This window comes from Pleurodeles waltl, chromosome 1_2, assembly GCF_031143425.1.
Source record: "Pleurodeles waltl isolate 20211129_DDA chromosome 1_2, aPleWal1.hap1.20221129, whole genome shotgun sequence".
In the NCBI taxonomy this organism is placed as follows: domain Eukaryota; kingdom Metazoa; phylum Chordata; class Amphibia; order Caudata; family Salamandridae; genus Pleurodeles; species Pleurodeles waltl.
This window is the reverse complement of record NC_090437.1, coordinates 1,193,433,625-1,193,456,090: the sequence shown is the minus strand read 5'-3', so window position 1 is coordinate 1,193,456,090 and position 22,466 is coordinate 1,193,433,625. Positions and strand designations below refer to the sequence as shown.

Sequence of the window (22,466 nt, the reverse complement as noted above, 5' to 3'; positions counted from 1 at the left end):
ACAATGACAATACAGAATGAACATCAAGCTTTAAAAAACTAAGAGCCTTTTTTTCTTAATATCACTTAATAATCTACTTCAGTACTTTAGGTTTTGCCAATCCATCAGCAAGGATTCCTCTGCTTCTTATGGCCCATGCACTTTGGAGATATCTTGCGACTGCAAAAACTACTTATCACTTGTGTCGCTTATCAGAATTCTTAGGGATATATTATATTTCCTTATCCCCATTGATCTACATAGAGGAATAATCCACTTCTTCCTTGGAACCAAGTATCTGGGGCAGAAGAACATAAAATGTGCAAGTGACTCTAATTGCTCATGGCAAAAATTGCAGAAGCTCAAATTGTTGTCCTCCTTGTTCCACCTTACAGTGAATGTCTTGAGTGGTAAAATCCCAGGCCTAAATTTAATAAAAAGGCTTTTGGTTGGGGGGGGGTTTATGCTATCCATGTAGGCCTCAAATTTGGGACTGCATTTATGATCTAAGAACTGTAGTGTCCTATCTCATTCTGGATGATCCGGAAGTGGAATGACGTCGTACGACGCAGATTCCGACTTCGAGGGTGCCGTCAGGGCCCAGATCAGTGCCTAAGGCTTATTTTGAACAGCCAGGCACAGGTGAGGAATGGGCGGGATCTGCGGACCCTTTAGAATATGGGTTGGAGCAGGACTGGTATGAGGATCTATGGGAAGCCAGTGGATTGTATACTCTTCCAGATACTGGCATGCTCTCACCTCCTTCTGTGGCTATGAAGGAGGGAACTTCCTATGCCATGGTGGTGCACAGAGCAGCTGAGGTTTTGGACCTAGAGTTGCCTACGGTGCCGGTCAGGACTTACATCCTGTCAGAGGTGCTTCAGCTGGGGGTTTCTACATTTGAACCGATGTTAACCTTCAACAAAGCCCTCACTGATGTTCTGCTGGGGACGTGGTCCAACCACAGCCAAGGGACTCCTGTAAATAGGACAATCGGCCCCCGCCATCGACCAGCTCCTACTGACCCTAGTTTCCTCACCCAACACCCCACCCCGGAGAGCTCGGTGGTTCAAGCCTCCACTTCCCATGGTGCTTTCCCTTCCGCTCCCCCGGAACAGCTTGGTAAAAAAGATGTTTTCTTTCTCCAGAATGGCCTCATGCCTAATGGGGCGCTTTTAACATACTTTATGGGATGCAGTGGCACAGGTGCTGCCCCAGGTCCCGGAGGGTGTACAGGACACTCTCACTCAAGACCTCAAAAATGGGAGAGACTCAGCCAAGTTTACAATTTGGTGTGGTTTGGACACAACCGACTCGCTGGGCAGGGCAATTTCATCTACAGTGGCCCTTCTATGTCACACCTGGCTTTGTACTTCTGGCTTTTCAGGGGATGTCCAGGCAAACCTTATGGACATGCCCTTCGATGGCTCATGCCTTTTTGGAGAAAAGGCAGACTCAGCGCTTGAGTGGTTCAAGGACACTCGGGCTACGGCCAGGTCCTTGTGCCTCTCGGTGCCAGCTCGTCAGCAGTCTGCCTTTTGCCCCGTTCAAGGATTCGGAAGGAGTGGGGTACCACACCACTCTTAAATCAGCCACCGCCCTCCATCATCTCAGCTTCCAGTGCGAGGACGAGGTTGTGGTACCTTTAGACCCAGAGGGTCTAGCCCGAGGTCGGCAACCGTGCAGCCCCCCCCCCCTCCTCCACAGCGCCCAAGTCCTCCTAGTATGATTCTGCAAGACCACACGGATCCAGTTGGAGGGAGGATTCAATTTCATCTCCCTCACTGCCGGTCCATAACATCGGACAAATGGGTCTTGTCGATCATACAGAAGGACTATTCCCTCCTCTTCCAGTCTTTCCCTCCCTCTATGCCTCCATTAAAAGAATGGCTGATGGAGGATCATTTAATCTTGCTCCTCAAGGAAGTTACGGCTCCCTTAGCCAAGGAAGCCTTAGAGAGGGCACGGATGTCAGAAGTAGGCAGTGGTTGTTGTTCCCCCTACTTTCTGATTCCCAAAAAGAACAAGGGTCTTCGCCCCATTCTGGATTTGCGGAACGTCAGTCTCTTCGTCAAAAAGGAAAAATTCAAGATGCTCACTTTTGTTCAGGTCTTGTCTGCCCTAGACCAAGGAGACTGGATTGTAGGGCGGACTTGCAGGATGCGTATTTTCCCATCCCCAGCCTGCATGTCCACAGGCGCTACTTGCGGTTCAAGGTGGGTCATGAACACTTTCAGTTTACACTTCTCCCTTTCGGTCTCACCAGTCCCCATCGGGTGTTCACCAATGTGATGGCGATGGAAGCAGCTCATTTGTGCAGGTTAGGGATTTCAGTCTTCCCCTCCCTCGACGACTGGCTGTTGAAGGCTCCTACGCCCCAGGCTCTCATCAGCCACCTTCAGACGACGGCAAACCTCCTGCATTCGCTGGGTTCACTGTAAACGTACCAAAGTCACACCTGACTCCCTCTCAGAAGTTCTCTTTCATCAGAGTCGTTCTGGACACAGTGCAGTTTAAGGCTTATCCTCCCGAGCAGCGAGTCCAGGATATTCAGGTTATGATTCCGATGTTTCGGCCTTTGTCCTCGATTTCGGTGAGACAGACTCTGAGGCCGATGGCACTCATGGCTTCCTGCATCCTGTTAGTCAAGCATGCCAGATGGAATATGAGGGCTCTGCATTGGGACCTGAAGTTCCAGTGGGCACAGCATCAGGGGAATCTTACAGTCATGGTTCAGATCTCGGAGGGAACTGCAAAAGACCTGCAGTAGTAGTTAGTGAACTGCGATTGGGTCAGAGGCAGACTCCTCTCCCTTTCCCAGCCAGATCTGACAGCAGTGACAGATGCGTCACTTCTGGGATGGGGTGGCCATCTGGGAGAGGTGCAGATCTGAGGTCTCTGGTCTCTGGTGGCTCCGGACTCCATATCAACTTGCTGGCGTTTCAGGTGATCCGACTGGCATTGAAAGCATTTCTTCCTGTTGTAAAAGGGAAGATAGTGCAGGTGTTCACGGACAACACCACCTCAATATGGTACTGCAACAAGCAGAGTGGTGTGGTTTCGTGGACCCTTTGTCAAGAGGCTCTGCATCTCTGGATATGGCTGGAACAGCAGGGCATAACGCTGGTGGTTCAACCCCTGGCAGGATCTCTGAATGCCAGGGTGAAAGAACTCAGCCGGATCACAATTGGTATCTCCACCTGGAGGTGGCGCAATGACTATTTCAGCAGTGGGAAGAGCCTTGGTTAGATGTGTTCGCGTCCGCAGAGAACACGCAATGTCAGCAGTATTGCGCATTTCACAGTTTCCGCTGCGACAATCATTCGGCGATGCTTTTCGTCACAAGTGGAATACAGGCTTCCTGTACACTTTTCTGCCCATACCACTTCTGCCCTCAGTTCTCAGGAAGATCAAGAACGACCGGGCCCAAGTAATCTTGGTGGCTCCGGGTTGGGCACAGACAGTCTGGTATCCCGAGCTTCTGAAAATAAGCATCGATCCTCTGATCAAACTACCCTTTGGGAGGATCTTCTGTCGCAGCAGCAGGGGAGGGTTCTCCACCTGAACCTGTCAACTCTGCGCCTTCATACATGGAGATTGAGCGGCGGAATTGATGGCTTTTGACCTTTGTCCTGAAGTCTGTAAAGTTATCTTGGCAGCCAGGCGTCCCTCCACTAAAACGGTATACGCCTACATTTGGAAACGCTTTGTATATTATTGTATAGAAAGGTCTAATGATCCTCTTTCTGATATCCTTCTCTTTATACTATCCCTTACCCAGCAGGCTTCTGCCTTGGGTAATCTCAAGGGCTATCCTTCTGCCTTATTGGCATTCCTTCTGCTGCCTTATCAGCCTTCACTTTTAAAATCTACCATTGTACATAGATTCCTCAAAGGGCTTGTACATATGTTTCCCCCTACACCCTTTGTTATGCCCCAATGGGACTCAAATCTGGTCCTCATATTTCTTATGTGTGCTCCCTTCGAGCCCTTACGCAACTGTTCCCTCCCGCTGCTCACCATCAAGACAGCCTTCTTGGTGGCAATAACATTTGCCAGGAGGGTGAGTGAGATGCAGGCTCTTTCATCCAAACCACCGTATCTTATCATGTTTTCAGACAAGGTGGTTCTCCGAAGTCGTGCCTCTTTCCTCCCCAAGGTGGTGACCCTATTTCATCTGGGTCAGACTATCACCCTGCCCCCACCTTATTTGCTTCACTGCATCCCTCTAACGAAGAGGAGCAACTCCTACGGCTGGACCCACAAACAACGTTGTCGTTCTACCTTGACCGCACAAAAGAGCTCCGGGTGGATGAGCAACTCTTTGTGGGATACGTGTGGGCACTGGTGAGATCGATCAGGCAGTGCAGAAATGAACCATTTCACGCTGGGTCGTTCTCTGCATTAAGATCTGCTACGCATTGGCCAAAAGCAGCTTCTTGAGGGCACATTCTACCAGGGGCAAGGCTGCTACCACTGCGCTAGCTTGGGGCATTCCAGTCCTGGATTATTGTCAAGCAGCAACGTGGGCATCTTTGCCCACGTTTGCAAAACATTATTGCCTGGACAATCCGGTACGGAGAGACGGTCACTTTGGCCGTTCGCTCCTACAGGACTTTTTAGTGTAAGTAGAGGTATCCGCAGCCCACCGCTAGGAGGTAACGGCTTGGGTATCTATTCAAAGGTAAGGACTCTGCTGCTAGAAGTCTCTATCAGATGAACAGGTTACTTACCTTCGGTAACGCATTATCTGATAGAGACTCTATCTAGCTGCAGATTCCTTACACCCACCCATGCCTCCCCGCTCTGCGGATATGTCTAGTAGGGTTAGGGTTTATCCCTTTTAGAGCCCTAGTTTTGCACATACAAACTGTTGGTTCTATCCATGACTCTGTGCTTCTGGCGCAGAAGTTCGTGGGTAAAAGAACTGATGTATGCATGCCGGGGTGGTGCCTTTATATACGACTGTGATGTCATAGACTGTTCCAACGACGCTGACGAAGCCACACGGAGCCGAATGACACACGCAGATGCCACCCTGCAGGTGTGCGCAGGGTATTTCTCAGCAAAAAATTCCAGATTCTGAGCTGGCGCCAGGGAATTCAAAGGTAAGGAATCTGCAGCTAGATAGAGTCTCTACCAGATAATGCATTACCGAAGATAAGTGTAGGAAGCTGGCCTGGTGTGTGGTGGGTACCTAAGGTATTTACAGGCTTTCTAGAGGTAGATGCGATTGAGCAGCCAAGGCTTATCTTGGATGTAAGGAAATGCCTCCTTGGCATGGTTGCCCCCTGACTTTTTGCCTTTGCTGATGCTATGTTGACAATTGAAAGTGTGCTGAGGCCTGCTAACCAGGCCCGAGCACCAGTGTTCTTTCCCTAACCTGTACTTTTGTATCCACAATTGGCAGACCCTGGCATCCAGATAAGTCCCTTGTAACTGGTACTTCTAGTACCAAGGGCCCTGATGCCAAGGAAGGTCTCTAAGGGCTGCAGCATGTCTTATGCCACCCTGGAGACCTCTCACTCAGCACAGACACACTGCTTGCCAGCTTGTGTGTGCTAGTGAGGACAAACCGAGTAAGTCGACATGGCACTCCCCTCAGGGTGCCATGCCAGCCTCTCACTGCCTATGCAGTATAGGTAAGACACCCCTCTAGCAGGCCTTACAGCCCTAAGGCAGGGTGCACTATACCATAGGTGAGGGTACCAGTGCATGAGCATGGTACCCCTACAGTGTCTAAACAAAACCTTAGACATTGTAAGTGCAGGGTAGCCATAAGAGTATATGGTCTGGGAGTTGTCAAACACGAACTCCACAGCACCATAATGGCTACACTGAAAACTGGGAAGTTTGGTATCAAACTTCTCAGCACAATAAATGCACACTGATGCCAGTGTACATTTTATTGCGAAATACACCCCAGAGGGCACCTTAGAGGTGCCCCCTGAAACTTAACCGACTATCTGTGTAGGCTGACTAGTTCCAGCAGCCTGCCACACTAGAGACATGTTGCTGGCCCCATGGGGAGAGTGCCTTTGTCACTCTGAGGCCAGTAACAAAGCCTGCACTGGGTGGAGATGCTAACACCTCCCCCAGGCAGGAGCTGTAACACCTGGCGGTGAGCCTCAAAGGCTCACCCCTTTGTCACAGCACCGCAGGACACTCCAGCTAGTGGAGTTGCCCGCCCCCTCCGGCCCGGCCTCCACTTTTGGCGGCAAGGCCGGAGAAAATAATGAGAATAACAAGGAGGAGTCACTGGCCAGTCAGGACAGCCCCTAAGGTGTCCTGAGCTGAGGTGACTCTAACTTTTAGAAATCCTCCATCTTGCAGATGGAGGATTCCCCCAATAGGGTTAGGATTGTGACCCCCTCCCCTTGGGAGGAGGCACAAAGAGGGTGTACCCACCCTCAGGGCTAGTAGCCATTGGCTACTAACCCCCCAGACCTAAACACGCCCTTAAATTTAGTATTTAAGGGCTACCCTGAACCCTAGAAAATTAGATTCCTGCAACTACAAGAAGAAGGACTGCCTAGCTGAAAAACCCCTGCAGAGGAAGACCAGAAGACGACAACTGCCTTGGCTCCAGAAACTCACCGGCCTGTCTCCTGCCTTCCAAAGATCCTGCTCCAGCGACGCCTTCCAAAGGGACCAGCGACCTCGACATCCTCTGAGGACTGCCCCTGCTTCGAAAAGACAAGAAACTCCTGAGGACAGCGGACCTGCTCCAAGAAAAGCTGCAACTTTGTTTCCAGCAGCTTTAAAGAACCCTGCAAGCTCCCCGCAAGAAGCGTGAGACTTGCAACACTGCACCCGGCGACCCCGACTCGGCTGGTGGAGATCCGACACCTCAGGAGGGACCCCAGGACTACTCTGATACTGTGAGTACCAAAACCTGTCCCCCCTGAGCCCCCACAGCGCCGCCTGCAGAGGGAATCCCGAGGCTTCCCCTGACCGCGACTCTTTGAATCCAAAGTCCCGACACCTGGGAGAGACCCTGCACCCACAGCCCCCAGGACCTGAAGGACCGGACTTTCACTGGAGAAGTGACCCCCAGGAGTCCCTCTCCCTTGCCCAAGTGGAGGTTTCCCCGAGGAACCCCCCCCCTTGCCTGCCTGCAGCGCTGAAGAGATCCCGAGATCTCTCATAGACTAACATTGCGAACCCGACGCTTGTTTCTACCCTGCACCCGGCCGCCCCCGCGCCGCTGAGGGTGAAATTTCTGTGTGGGCTTGTGTCCCCCCCGGTGCCCTACAAAACCCCCCTGGTCTGCCCTCCGAAGACGCGGGTACTTACCTGCAAGCAGACCGGAACCGGGGCACCCCCTTCTCTCCATTCTAGCCTATGTGTTTTGGGCACCACTTTGAACTCTGCACCTGACCGGCCCTGAGCTGCTGGTGTGGTGACTTTGGGGTTGCTCGGAACCCCCAACGGTGGGCTACCTTGGACCAAGAACTAAGCCCTGTAAGTGTCTTACTTACCTGGTTAACCTAACAAATACTTACCTCCCCTAGGAACTGTGAAAATTGCACTAAGTGTCCACTTTTAAAACAGCTATTTGTGAATAACTTGAAAAGTATACATGCAATTTTGATGATTTGAAGTTCCTAAAGTACTTACCTGCAATACCTTTCGAATGAGATATTACATGTAGAATTTGAACCTGTGGGTCTTAAAATAAACTAAGAAAAGATATTTTTCTATACAAAAACCTATTGGCTGGATTTGTCTCTGAGTGTGTGTACCTCATTTATTGTCTATGTGTATGTACAACAAATGCTTAACACTACTCCTTGGATAAGCCTACTGCTCGACCACACTACCACAAAATAGAGCATTAGTATTATCTCTTTTTGCCACTATCTTACCTCTAAGGGGAACCCTTGGACTCTGTGCATGCTATTCCTTACTTTGAAATAGCACATACAGAGCCAACTTCCTACATTGGTGGATCAGCGGTGGGGTACAAGACTTTGCATTTGCTGGACTACTCAGCCAATACCTGATCACACGACAAATTCCAAAATTGTCATTAGAAATTCATTTTTGCAATTTGAAATTGTTCTAAATTCTTAAAAGTCCTGCTAGGGCCTTGTGTGTTAAGTCCCTGTTTAGCATTGTCTTTTAGAGTTTAAAAGTTTGTTAAAAGTTTGAAATTAGATTCTAGAAACAGTTTTAGATTCGTTAAAAAGTCTTCCAACTCTTAACAAAATAATGTCTGATACAGAGATGAATGTGGTGGAACTCGACACCACACCTTACCTCCATCTTAAGATGAGGGAGCTAAGGTCTCTCTGTAATATCAAAAAAATAACCATTGGCTCCAGACCTACCAAAATTCAGCTCCAGGAGCTGTTGGCAGAGTTTGAAAAAGCCAACCCCTCTGATGATGACCTCACAGAGGAAGAAATTAGTGACTTGGAGGCCAATGTCCCTCCTCCAGTCCTAAATAGGGAGAACAGGACCCCTCAAGTCCTGTCTCCAACTGTGTTAGTCAGAAATAGTGAGTCCCTCACAGGAGGGTCCCACATTTCTGAAATCACTGAGGATGCTCTCAGTGAAGATGACCTCCTGTTAGCCAGGATGGCCAAAAGATTGGCTTTAGAGAGACAGCTCCTAGCCATAGAAAGGGAAAGACAAGAGATGGGCCTAGGACCCATCAATGGTGGCAGCAATATAAATAGGGTCAGAGATTCTCCTGACATGTTAAAAATCCCCAAAGGGATTGTGACAAAATTTGAAGATGGTGATGACATCACCAAGTGGTTCACAGCTTTTGAGAGGGCTTGTGTAACCAGAAAAGTGAACAGATCTCACTGGGGTGCTCTCCTTTGGGAAATGTTCACTGGAAAGTGTAGGGATAGACTCCTCACACTCTCTGGAAAAGATGCAGAATCTTATGACCTCATGAAGGGTACCCTGATTGAGGGCTTTGGATTCTCCACTGAGGAGTACAGGATTAGGTTCAGGGGGGCTCAAAAATCCTCGAGCCAGACCTGGGTTGACTTTGTTGACTACTCAGTGAAAACACTAGATGGTTGGATTCAAGGCAGTGGTGTAAGTAATTATGATGGGCTGTACAATTTATTTGTGAAAGAACACCTGTTAATTAATTGTTTCAATGATAAACTGCATCAGCATCTGGTAGACCTAGGACCAATTTCTCCCCAAGAATTGGGAAAGAAGGCGGACCATTGGGTCAAGACAAGGGTGTCCAAGACTTCAACAGGGGGTGACCAAAAGAAAGGGGTCACAAAGACTCCCCAGGGGAAGGGTGATGAGACAACCAAAACTAAAAATAGTAAAGAGTCTTCTACAGGCCCCCAAAAACCTGCACAGGAGGGTGGGCCCAGAGCCTCTTCACAAAACAATGGGTACAAGGGTAAAAACTTTGATCCCAAAAAGGCCTGGTGTCATAGCTGTAAACAGCATGGGCACCAAACTGGAGACAAGGCCTGTCCCAAGAAAGGTTCCACTCCAAACTCCCATCCAGGTAACACTGGTATGGCTAGTCTCCAAGTGGGATCAACAGTGTGCCCAGAGCAAATCAGGGTCCACACTGAAGCTACTCTAGTTTCTGAGGGTGGGGTGGATTTAGCCACACTAGCTGTCTGGCCGCCTAACATGCAAAAATACAGACAGCAACTCTTAATTAATGGGACTAGAATAGAGGGCCTGAGGGATACAGGTGCCAGTGTCACCATGGTGACAGAGAAACTGGTTTCCCCTGGCCAATACCTGACTGGAAAAACTTACACAGTAACCAACGCTGACAATCAGAGAAAAGTACATCCCATGGCAATGGTTACTTTAGAATGGGGAGGGGTCAATGGCCTGAAACAGGTGGTGGTCTCCTCAAATATCCCAGTGGACTGTCTGCTTGGAAATGACCTGGAGTCCTCAGCATGGGCTGAGGTAGAACTAAAAACCCATGCAGCAATGCTGGGTATCCCTGAACTGGTGTGTGTGAAAACAAGAGCACAATGCAAGGCACAGGGTGAACAAGTAGAGCTGGAGTCTGGAAGAATGGCCCAGCCTACCAAGAGAACAGGAAAGTCAGTTGGGAAACCAACTACAACACAGCAAAAGAAAGGGAACCTCTCTTCTCAGGAAGAAGTTCTGCCCTCTGAGGGAACTGAGCCTTTGGAGCTTGAACCTTATCAGGTTGAGCTCTTAGGCCCAGGGGGACCCTCAAGGGAGGAGCTGTGTCAGGGACAAGAAACCTGTCCCTCTCTTGAAGGCCTTAGGCAGCAAGCTGCTGAAGAGTCCAAAGGCAAGAAAAATGGAACGCATAGGGTCTATTGGGAAGATGGACTCCTGTACACTGAGGCCAGAGACCCCAAACCTGGTGCCACTAGGAGAGTGGTAGTGCCTCAGCTGTTCAGGAAGTTCATCCTAACATTGGCCCATGACATTCCCCTTGCTGGACATTTGGGACAAACCAAGACGTGGGAGAGGTTAGTCAACCACTTCTACTGGCCCAATATGTCCAACATGGTTAAGGAGTTTTGCCTCTCCTGCCCCACCTGTCAAGCCAGTGGTAAGACAGGTGGGCATCCAAAGGCCCCCCTCATTCCACTTCCAGTGGTGGGGGTTCCCTTTGAAAGAGTGGGTGTGGACATAGTTGGTCCACTAGAACCTCCCACAGCCTCAGGAAATATGTATATCCTGGTAGTAGTGGATCATGCTACCAGGTATCCTGAAGCTATTCCCCTTAGGTCGACTACTGCCCCTGCAGTAGCCAAGGCCCTCATTGGTATCTTTACCAGAGTGGGTTTCCCTAAGGAGGTGGTGTCTGACAGAGGTACCAACTTCATGTCAGCATACCTAAAGCACATGTGGAATGAGTGTGGGGTGACTTATAAATTCACTACACCATACCATCCACAAACTAATGGCTTAGTTGAGAGATTCAACAAGACATTAAAGGGCATGATCATGGGGCTCCCAGAAAAACTCAAAAGGAGATGGGATGTCCTCTTGCCATGCCTGCTTTTCGCTTACAGAGAGGTGCCACAGAAGGGAGTAGGATTCTCACCCTTTGAACTTCTGTTTGGTCATCCTGTAAGGGGACCACTTGCCCTTGTTAAAGAAGGCTGGGAGAGACCTCTCCATGAGCCTAAACAGGACATAGTGGACTATGTACTTGGCCTTCGCTCTAGAATGGCAGAGTACATGGAAAAGGCAACCAAAAACCTTGAGGCCAGCCAACAGCTCCAGAAGTTTTGGTATGACCAAAAGGCTGCACTGGTTGAGTTCCAACCAGGGCAGAAAGTCTGGGTTCTGGAGCCTGTGGCTCCCAGGGCACTCCAGGACAAATGGAGTGGCCCTTACCCAGTACTAGAAAGGAAGAGTCAGGTCACCTACCTGGTGGACCTGGGCACAAGCAGGAGCCCCAAGAGGGTGATCCATGTGAACCGCCTTAAGCTCTTCCATGACAGGGCTGATGTCAATCTGTTGATGGTAACAGATGAGGATCAGGAGGCAGAGAGTGAACCTCTCCCTGATCTTCTGTCATCAGACCCAAAAGATGGCACAGTAGATGGAGTGATCTACTCAGACACCCTCTCTGGCCAACAGCAAGCTGATTGTAGGAGAGTCCTACAACAGTTTCCTGAACTCTTCTCCTTAACCCCTGGTCAGACACACCTGTGTACCCATGATGTGGACACAGGAGACAGCATGCCTGTCAAGAACAAAATCTTTAGACAATCTGACCATGTTAAAGAAAGCATCAAGGTGGAAGTCCACAAGATGCTGGAATTGGGAGTAATTGAGCGCTCTGACAGCCCCTGGGCTAGCCCAGTGGTCTTAGTCCCCAAACCTCACACCAAAGATGGAAAGAAAGAGATGAGGTTTTGTGTGGACTACAGAGGGCTCAATTCTGTCACCAAGACAGATGCTCATCCAATTCCAAGAGCTGATGAGCTCATTGATAAATTAGGTGCTGCCAAATTTCTAAGTACCTTTGACCTGACAGCAGGGTACTGGCAAATAAAAATGGCACCTGGAGCAAAAGAAAAGACAGCATTCTCCACACCTGATGGGCATTATCAGTTTACTGTTATGCCCTTTGGTTTAAAGAATGCCCCTGCCACCTTCCAAAGGTTGGTGAATCAAGTCCTTGCTGGCTTGGAGTCCTTTAGCACAGCTTATCTTGATGATATTGCTGTCTTTAGCTCCACCTGGCAGGATCACCTGGTCCACCTGAAGAAGGTTTTGAAGGCTCTGCAATCTGCAGGCCTCTCTATCAAGGCATCCAAATGCCAGATAGGGCAGGGAACTGTGGTTTACTTGGGCCACCTTGTAGGTGGAGGCCAAGTTCAGCCACTCCAACCCAAGATCCAGACTATTCTGGACTGGGTAGCTCCAAAAACCCAGACTCAAGTCAGGGCATTCCTTGGCTTGACTGGGTATTACAGGAGGTTTGTGAAGGGATATGGATCCATTGTGACAGCCCTCACTGAACTCACCTCCAAGAAAATGCCCAAGAAAGTGAACTGGACTGTGGAATGCCAACAGGCCTTTGACACCCTGAAACAGGCAATGTGCTCAGCACCAGTTCTCAAAGCTCCAGATTATTCTAAGCAGTTCATTGTGCAAACTGACGCCTCTGAACATGGGATAGGGGCAGTTTTGTCCCAAACAAATGATGATGGCCTTGACCAGCCTGTTGCTTTCATTAGCAGGAGGTTACTCCCCAGGGAGCAGCGTTGGAGTGCCATTGAGAGGGAGGCCTTTGCTGTGGTTTGGTCCCTGAAGAAGCTGAGACCATACCTCTTTGGGACTCACTTCCTAGTTCAAACTGACCACAGACCTCTCAAATGGCTGATGCAAATGAAAGGTGAAAATCCTAAACTGTTGAGGTGGTCCATCTCCCTACAGGGAATGGACTTTATAGTGGAACACAGACCTGGGACTGCCCATGCCAATGCAGATGGCCTTTCCAGGTTCTTCCACTTAGAAAATGAAGACTCTCTTGGGAAAGGTTAGTCTCATCCTCTTTCGTTTGGGGGGGGGTTGTGTAAGGAAATGCCTCCTTGGCATGGTTGCCCCCTGACTTTTTGCCTTTGCTGATGCTATGTTGACAATTGAAAGTGTGCTGAGGCCTGCTAACCAGGCCCGAGCACCAGTGTTCTTTCCCTAACCTGTACTTTTGTATCCACAATTGGCAGACCCTGGCATCCAGATAAGTCCCTTGTAACTGGTACTTCTAGTACCAAGGGCCCTGATGCCAAGGAAGGTCTCTAAGGGCTGCAGCATGTCTTATGCCACCCTGGAGACCTCTCACTCAGCACAGACACACTGCTTGCCAGCTTGTGTGTGCTAGTGAGGACAAACCGAGTAAGTCGACATGGCACTCCCCTCAGGGTGCCATGCCAGCCTCTCACTGCCTATGCAGTATAGGTAAGACACCCCTCTAGCAGGCCTTACAGCCCTAAGGCAGGGTGCACTATACCATAGGTGAGGGTACCAGTGCATGAGCATGGTACCCCTACAGTGTCTAAACAAAACCTTAGACATTGTAAGTGCAGGGTAGCCATAAGAGTATATGGTCTGGGAGTTGTCAAACACGAACTCCACAGCACCATAATGGCTACACTGAAAACTGGGAAGTTTGGTATCAAACTTCTCAGCACAATAAATGCACACTGATGCCAGTGTACATTTTATTGCGAAATACACCCCAGAGGGCACCTTAGAGGTGCCCCCTGAAACTTAACCGACTATCTGTGTAGGCTGACTAGTTCCAGCAGCCTGCCACACTAGAGACATGTTGCTGGCCCCATGGGGAGAGTGCCTTTGTCACTCTGAGGCCAGTAACAAAGCCTGCACTGGGTGGAGATGCTAACACCTCCCCCAGGCAGGAGCTGTAACACCTGGCGGTGAGCCTCAAAGGCTCACCCCTTTGTCACAGCACCGCAGGACACTCCAGCTAGTGGAGTTGCCCGCCCCCTCCGGCCCGGCCTCCACTTTTGGCGGCAAGGCCGGAGAAAATAATGAGAATAACAAGGAGGAGTCACTGGCCAGTCAGGACAGCCCCTAAGGTGTCCTGAGCTGAGGTGACTCTAACTTTTAGAAATCCTCCATCTTGCAGATGGAGGATTCCCCCAATAGGGTTAGGATTGTGACCCCCTCCCCTTGGGAGGAGGCACAAAGAGGGTGTACCCACCCTCAGGGCTAGTAGCCATTGGCTACTAACCCCCCAGACCTAAACACGCCCTTAAATTTAGTATTTAAGGGCTACCCTGAACCCTAGAAAATTAGATTCCTGCAACTACAAGAAGAAGGACTGCCTAGCTGAAAAACCCCTGCAGAGGAAGACCAGAAGACGACAACTGCCTTGGCTCCAGAAACTCACCGGCCTGTCTCCTGCCTTCCAAAGATCCTGCTCCAGCGACGCCTTCCAAAGGGACCAGCGACCTCGACATCCTCTGAGGACTGCCCCTGCTTCGAAAAGACAAGAAACTCCCGAGGACAGCGGACCTGCTCCAAGAAAAGCTGCAACTTTGTTTCCAGCAGCTTTAAAGAACCCTGCAAGCTCCCCGCAAGAAGCGTGAGACTTGCAACACTGCACCCGGCGACCCCGACTCGGCTGGTGGAGATCCGACACCTCAGGAGGGACCCCAGGACTACTCTGATACTGTGAGTACCAAAACCTGTCCCCCCTGAGCCCCCACAGCGCCGCCTGCAGAGGGAATCCCGAGGCTTCCCCTGACCGCGACTCTTTGAATCCAAAGTCCCGACACCTGGGAGAGACCCTGCACCCGCAGCCCCCAGGACCTGAAGGACCGGACTTTCACTGGAGAAGTGACCCCCAGGAGTCCCTCTCCCTTGCCCAAGTGGAGGTTTCCCCGAGGAACCCCCCCCCTTGCCTGCCTGCAGCGCTGAAGAGATCCCGAGATCTCTCATAGACTAACATTGCGAACCCGACGCTTGTTTCTACCCTGCACCCGGCCGCCCCCGCGCCGCTGAGGGTGAAATTTCTGTGTGGGCTTGTGTCCCCCCCGGTGCCCTACAAAACCCCCCTGGTCTGCCCTCCGAAGACGCGGGTACTTACCTGCAAGCAGACCGGAACCGGGGCACCCCCTTCTCTCCATTCTAGCCTATGTGTTTTGGGCACCACTTTGAACTCTGCACCTGACCGGCCCTGAGCTGCTGGTGTGGTGACTTTGGGGTTGCTCGGAACCCCCAACGGTGGGCTACCTTGGACCAAGAACTAAGCCCTGTAAGTGTCTTACTTACCTGGTTAACCTAACAAATACTTACCTCCCCTAGGAACTGTGAAAATTGCACTAAGTGTCCACTTTTAAAACAGCTATTTGTGAATAACTTGAAAAGTATACATGCAATTTTGATGATTTGAAGTTCCTAAAGTACTTACCTGCAATACCTTTCGAATGAGATATTACATGTAGAATTTGAACCTGTGGGTCTTAAAATAAACTAAGAAAAGATATTTTTCTATACAAAAACCTATTGGCTGGATTTGTCTCTGAGTGTGTGTACCTCATTTATTGTCTATGTGTATGTACAACAAATGCTTAACACTACTCCTTGGATAAGCCTACTGCTCGACCACACTACCACAAAATAGAGCATTAGTATTATCTTTTTTTGCCACTATCTTACCTCTAAGGGGAACCCTTGGACTCTGTGCATGCTATTCCTTACTTTGAAATAGCACATACAGAGCCAACTTCCTACATTGGAGACGTGCAAATCTCATGCAATACCATTGTAGTCACACAGCACTTACTCACATGAACGAAAAACACTCAGTTGTACAAAAATAAAGGTACTTTATTTTTGGAACCCAATACTACAAAATACTAGAAGGCAACCCTCCAATAGGAGGTAAGTAATATAGTGAATATATACACTAGTAATCAGAAATGGGCATAGAAAAGGTTAGAAAATAGTGCAAATAGCAATAACCAGTAGTGGCCCTAGGGGGAGCCCAAACCATAAATAAAAAAAATGGAATGCGACTACAGGACTCCCACCTAGGTAAGTGGGATGTGTAGAGGAAAGCTGGGCGTACTAGAACCCCACAGAGTTAAGTAACACAATACCCCCAGTGACCGGGAATGCAGGAGTAAATCACTGGAAACCACCCAAAAGAAGGAAAAGAAGACACCCAGAGAAGACTTCAAGAAAACCGGCAGTGGATTCCTGAAGAAAGAAGAGACAGGAGACCAAGTCCAAAAGTCACAGTGGAGTCCAGGAGGAGTAGGATCTACTTCCCTCCCAGCTGTACTTGTAGGAGTTGGTCGATGGTGATGAAGAACAGGTCAGCACTGCTTCCCTGGAGCTGGAGAAGAGTTCCTGATGGATGCAGACGATGTCCCATGCTGAAGATTGCAGACTGGTGTCGGTGCAGGAATTCCATCAACAAGCCTTGGCAAAAATAAACTTGTGGTTAGTGGAAAAGCAGTGTTGCCGGGGACCAGCAAGGCCCCGGAGGGCTCAACCCAGGAGGGAGAGTCAGAGGGGACCCTCAGCGTCGCAGAGAGTCCACAGGAGTGGAGGCAGCACCCGCAGGAGTCCCACTGACGGGGACACAGGAGTCGCAGAAGGAGCCCACGCAGCACTACAAAAGAGGATCCCATGCTGCCGGATAACCACATAGAAGGCTATGCTTTGCAGGAAGGAGGGCTGGGGGCTGGAGCTACACGTCGCCTGAAGATCCCTTAGAGGAGATGCAAACAAGCCTTACCATGATTTTAGCAGCTGCAAGCGACACAGTGCACAGGGGTACTGTCCTGCGGGGGGAAGGCAAAGGCGTAACTCCACTAAAGTTGGACAACTGGCAGAGAGGACCGAGAGGGCTACTCCTGACCACCACCCGTGATGCAGGATCCACGCAGCTCAAGATGAGGGGAGATCCACGCAGCCAGTCGTCGCTTGCTGTAGGTGCCTGCAGTTGCGGGGGAGTGACTCCTTCATTCCAAGGGAGATTCCTTCTTCTTCTTGTACAGGGTGAAGAGTTGCTGTCTTCTGAGGATGCACGGCCGGGGAAATGTTTCAAAGCTGGTAGGAGTCCTGGAAACAAAGTTGCAGGAGAGTCTTCTTCGTTGATTGCAGCGTTGTCGGTTCCTGGAGGGTCCAGTCGCAGTTCCAGTGGCCAGAAGTCGAAGTGGAGGTTGCAGAGGAATACTGCCGGAGTCTTGCAAGCCGAATCTGATGACCCACCCAAGAGAGAGACCCTAAATAGCCCTGAAAGGGGGATTGGTAATCTAACCAGGTAAGCACCTATCAGGAGGAGGCTGTGATGTCATCTGCCTGACCTGGTCACTCAGATGCTCCCAGAGTTCCCTGCCAACCTTGGAAACAAGATGGCAGAACGCAGGGACCCTCTAGAGGGGCTCTGGGCACCTCCCCTGGAGTGGAGATGGACAGGGGAGTGGTCACGCACCTTTCCATTGTCCAGTTTGTCGCCAGAGCAGGGTTGGGGGTCCCTGAACCGGTGTGGACTGGTTTATGCATGGAGGGCACCAGGTGTGCCCTTCAAAGCAGACCATTGGCTTGGGGGGGCTACCCCTCCAAAGCCACTCACACCTATTTCCAAAGGGGGAGGGTGTTACCTCCCTCTCCCAAAGGAAATCCTTTGTTTTGCCTTCCTGGTCTTGATCAGATCGAGCAGAAGGAGGGCAGAAACGTTTCTGAGAGGTGGCAGCAGCTGGGCTGCCCATAAAACCCTGTAAGACTGGTGGTTGCAATGCTGGGGTCATCTAAGGAGCCCCCAGAGTTCATGGAATCATACTTCCTATACTTGCAACAGTATTGAGGTATGATTCCGACATGTTTGATACCAAACATGCCCAGGTTTGGAGTAACCATTATATAGCTGGACATAGGTAGTGACCTATGTCCAGTACATGTGTAAAATGGTGTCCCTGCACTCTCAAAGTCCAGGAAAATGGATCTGGAGTTTGTTAGGGGGCACCTATGCTAGTGCAAGGGTGCCCTCACACACAGGTACCTGCACCCTACCCTCTGGGCTGGGAGGGCCTACCATAGGGGTGACTTATAATGACCTGGTGCAGTGACCTGTAGAGAAAACGGTTGCATGCACCTGTTTCACGGTAACTGCAATGGCAGACCTGCAGAACCCTTTGCATGGGCTCCCTATGAGTGGCAGAATAATTGCTGCATCCCCTGGAACCCTAAAGCCCTGGGTACATAGGTACCATATACAAGGGACTTGCATGGGGGGACCAGTATGCCAATTGAGGGAGAAAAAGGTATAGTTTACTGGAGAGAGCAAAATTACTGGGGTTCTGGATAGCAAGATCCCAGTAGAACACAGTCAAACACACTGACAACAGGCAGAAATTGGGGGTATCCATGCCAAGAAAGAGGGTACTTTCCTACAGTAAGTAACTTTGTTTCTTTAGGGGCACAAGGGTTAGGGAGAACTTCTATGATTCCAAAGAACCTGAGCAAGGTAGTCCCACATTGGAAGGTGGAAGATGACGTTTAGAAATGGTTCAGGGCTTTGGAGAGGGCCTGTAAAGTTCAGAGGGTCCCTCAAAGACAATGGGCAGCAATTGTGTGTCTCTCCTCCTCTGACAAAGGTGGAGACAAACTCCTCACAGTCAGAGAAGGGGATGCAGACAACTATACAATACTCACACTTCATTGTTAGATGGTTTTGGTTTGACCACTGAACAATATAGAATCAAGTTCAGTTAAACCAAAAGGAGTCCTCCCAAGATTGGGTAGATTTCATGGACTGCTCTGTTAAAGCTCTGAAAGGCTGGTTGCATGGGAGCAAAGTAAGTGACTGCCAAGGCGTGTACAATTTGATTCTAGGAGAGCAGTTTTTGAATAATTGTATATGTGATCAGCTGCATCAACACCTGGGGGACTCTGATATGACCTCTCACCAAGAATTGGGAAAGAAGGTAGGCAAAATGGGTCCACACCAAGTGAGTAGGAAAGCTCACACGGGGTGACCACAAAAAGAAGGAAGCAGATAAGCATCAGGATAAGGTTGGGGACAGAGATAAAACTAGAGAGTCTTCATCGGGCCCACAAAACTCCATTGGGTGTGCAAATAAATCCTCTTCCTCTAATTTTAATAAACCTTGGTGCTACATGTGTAAAAACAAAGGCCATAGGGCAGGGGACAGTTCCTGTCCTAAGAAAGGCACCACAAATTGTAGCTGGGCTCACCTGGGATCTGGCCTAGTCAGAGAGACCACTGAGGCTGTGTTGGTCTCTGATGGGGGGTATTGACTTTGCCACCTTAGCTGTTTGTCCCCTTAAGTACAGGCAGCATCCCTTAATAAATGGTGTTGAGGCTGAGGCCTACAGGGGCACAGGTGCCAGTGTCACCATGGTGGCTGAAAAACTGATCTCTCCTGAGCAACACCTACTTGGTCACACAGTGACTGATGCTCATAATAACACTTTGTACCATCCCATGGCAGTTATTGATTTTAGCTGGGGGGGGGGGGGTTACCTACCCTAAAAGAATTGTATTATCTTCTGATCTATTTGTAGAATGTTTGCTTGGTAATAACTTGGAGATTTCAGCTTGAGATGAAGTGGAATTGGAGGCCCATGCAGCAATGCTGAGCATCCGTGGGCATATATTTTTTCCTTGACCAGAGCACAGGCCAAGAAGCTAAGGGAACAGGAAGCCCTGGCGCCTGGAACAATGGCCCAGGAGGTTCCTAAACTAAAGAGCAGAAAGGGTACCCCCCTGCTCCAGTCTCTAGTGAAGATTTAACTCCTGAGGGAAAATAATCTACTCCTTGGGTGGAACAAACCTACACAAGAGGAGCTCAAAGGTGACACAGCTGAGCTCTTGGGTGCAGGGGTCCACCAGGGAGGAACTCAGTATGGAACAGAAATTCTGTCCCACACCGGAGAGCTTAAGGCAGCAAGATGCAGCACAAGAGGCAGGGGATGTCAGTGGCACCCATAAGGTGTACTGGGATAACAGCCTTCTATACTCAGAAGCAAGGGACCCTAAACCTGGCGCCACCAGGAGATTGGTTATCCCTCTGAAGTTTAGGGAGTCCCTGTTAACTCTAGCACATGACATTCGCCTTGCAGGCCACTTGGGGGCAAAGAAGACTTGAGACAGGCTTGCCCCTCACTTTCACTGGCCCCACTTGTCTGAAGACATCAAGGAGTTTTGTCGCTCCTGTGTCACCTGCCAAGCCAGTATCAAGACATGTGGCACTGCAAAGGCCCCTTTAATCCCACTACCAGTAGTTGGGGTGACCTTTGATAGGGTTGGGGTGGATATTGTTGGCTCCGTGTGCCCACCAACAGCCTCTGGCAATAGATTTTTATTGATGGTGGTGGATCATGCCACCAGTTCCAGAGGCCATTCCTCTTAGGACCACCACAGCACCTGCATTGGCCAAAGCCGTCCTGGGAATTTTCTCAAGGGCAGGTTTTCCTAAAGAGGTGGTATCAGAGGTGGCAACTTCATGTCTGCTCACCTTAAAGCCGCCATGTGGAAGGAGTGTGTTGTCACTTACAAATTCACCACCTCCTGTTACCTTGCCTCCTCTTTGCCTATAGGGAAGTTCCTCAAAAGGGAGTGGGCTAAAGCTCCTTTGAACTTCTGTTTGGGCACCCTGTTAGTGGTCCCCTTGGTCTTGTTAGAAAAGGCTGGGAGCAACCTCTCAGGCCTCCAAAACAGGACATTGTGGCAGGGCATTCATGGGGAAAATTGCTACAGACGCAGTTGGGTAATAGTCTACCCACTGACACTTTTCTTGGCTAAATTACCTACCTATACAGGTATAAGGTTGTCTGTCTCTTCAAAGTTACATTTAAGTTTCCAGTGATGCTGTCCTGGTATACATCCAGGTGCACAAGTGCTCTATCAGTGCCTGGTCCTCTGCCTACATTAAACACGCAAAAGGTGAATGGCGAAATGCTTACAGATAGACTAAAGCACTGGCAATTGTTATGGACAGCATTCCAACCCATTTTCTGCCCACTATGCCTCTCTATACAGATTTTGTCTATGCAATCCAAAACTGACCATGCTCCTCATGGTTGCAGTCCATCTCAAAACCAGTTTGTGATTACTTTGAGGAGAAGCCTTATTAGGGTCAACTAATGCTTAGAGTTTCCGTAGACCTTATAAATGAAATCCATTGCCTGAAGAGAGACTGTTAGGAAAGGTGTCTTCCTGCTTAAATACTCTCTGCAGATCATCAGTCATCTCAGCCATCAGAACTGGTACAACCTTAACAATTGTCTCTGTTCCAACCATTACTCCATGCATAGTCACTTCAATCGTAGACGCTAATCAGACCAGTCCAACAAGAGTACACTTATGTAACGGACAAAATAGGATGAGGAAGGGTGCTGCTTAACGTACACATAATCAAGTCAGTGGTATAACTACCTTGCACCACAGACTGGCAAACCAATGTTATCTCATATGTAGCCACTGCCTCATGATATAGCCTGTGTTCACTGTTTAGTGGAGAGACCATCAAAGCTTTTCTCGCTGCCTTTCTCCATTACAGAACTGACTTTCTTCATATTAATTTGAGAAAGTGTCAATGAAATCCATAAAAATATTGATCACATATATCAGGAAGACATAACATTAATGCAGTGGCCAGACGCCATACTGCTATGGTTCCACAATTGAATAATTAAAAAAAAGATAGGGCACTAGACCATACACCGGCTTGCCTAATGGGTTATCAGGGAGCAAACTCTGTTGTAATGCAAATTGCAAAGATTTGCTTTCTCAACTCATCCTCTGCCTGCATGGCCCTACCAGGCAGAGAGGAATGCAAATGCAAAACGGACAGCTTTGTTAAAAGGGACTCCCCACTAGTGTCCACTTTCATTTTAATGCTTCTAACTTATCAGTCTTTATAAATGGGCCCTCTTCAAGAGTTATTCAGGTTGCTTAAGAAGGGGAGTACATGATGACATTTGATATGCAGAATGCTTATTTTCACTTCCCCTGTACATGCAAATATCTATGATTGGAAATTGCTGAATATGTAATATTTATGTGTATATAATTGTTTTGACATTAAATGAAATGTATATTTTAAAAAGTCAAAATAAGTTAATATATGTTACCATATTTTCCTATTGGGTTCTATTTTAAGTTCCTGCATCCATTATTTTATTTGGGAGTGTGTTGCAGGAGCAATGGGGGATGTTGCAGGAGCAGTGATTGGCCATGTGTGCTCCTGTACGTACATGGACTTAAAGGTCTGTGCTGGAGCACATTTACTACTGTTTTGGGTCCTTTTGGGCTGTTGTAACATTACACACCTAAAGTTGGCTTCACTCAAGGTTTCAGTAGGTGGAGACATTGAAGTCTACACTTTGTAGTAAATTCACACTTGGAAATGGTGAATAGACAAAAGTAGTACATTTACTACAAAGAGTAAAAGTAAATTTAAACATGTTGATTTACTTGAAAACTTACATTTATGAATAGGCCCCACAGTCTTAATGTTGGCATATAGACTTTATCT

At 49.0% G+C, this 22,466-nt stretch overlaps 1 protein-coding gene across 2 annotated transcripts in view; it reads left to right on the top strand.

The window, feature by feature from the left end:
* The window catches only part of HTT (huntingtin), a 1,416,422-nt gene that overhangs the window by 764,363 nt on the left and 629,593 nt on the right, over nt 1-22,466 (top strand). The window lies entirely within an intron of this gene.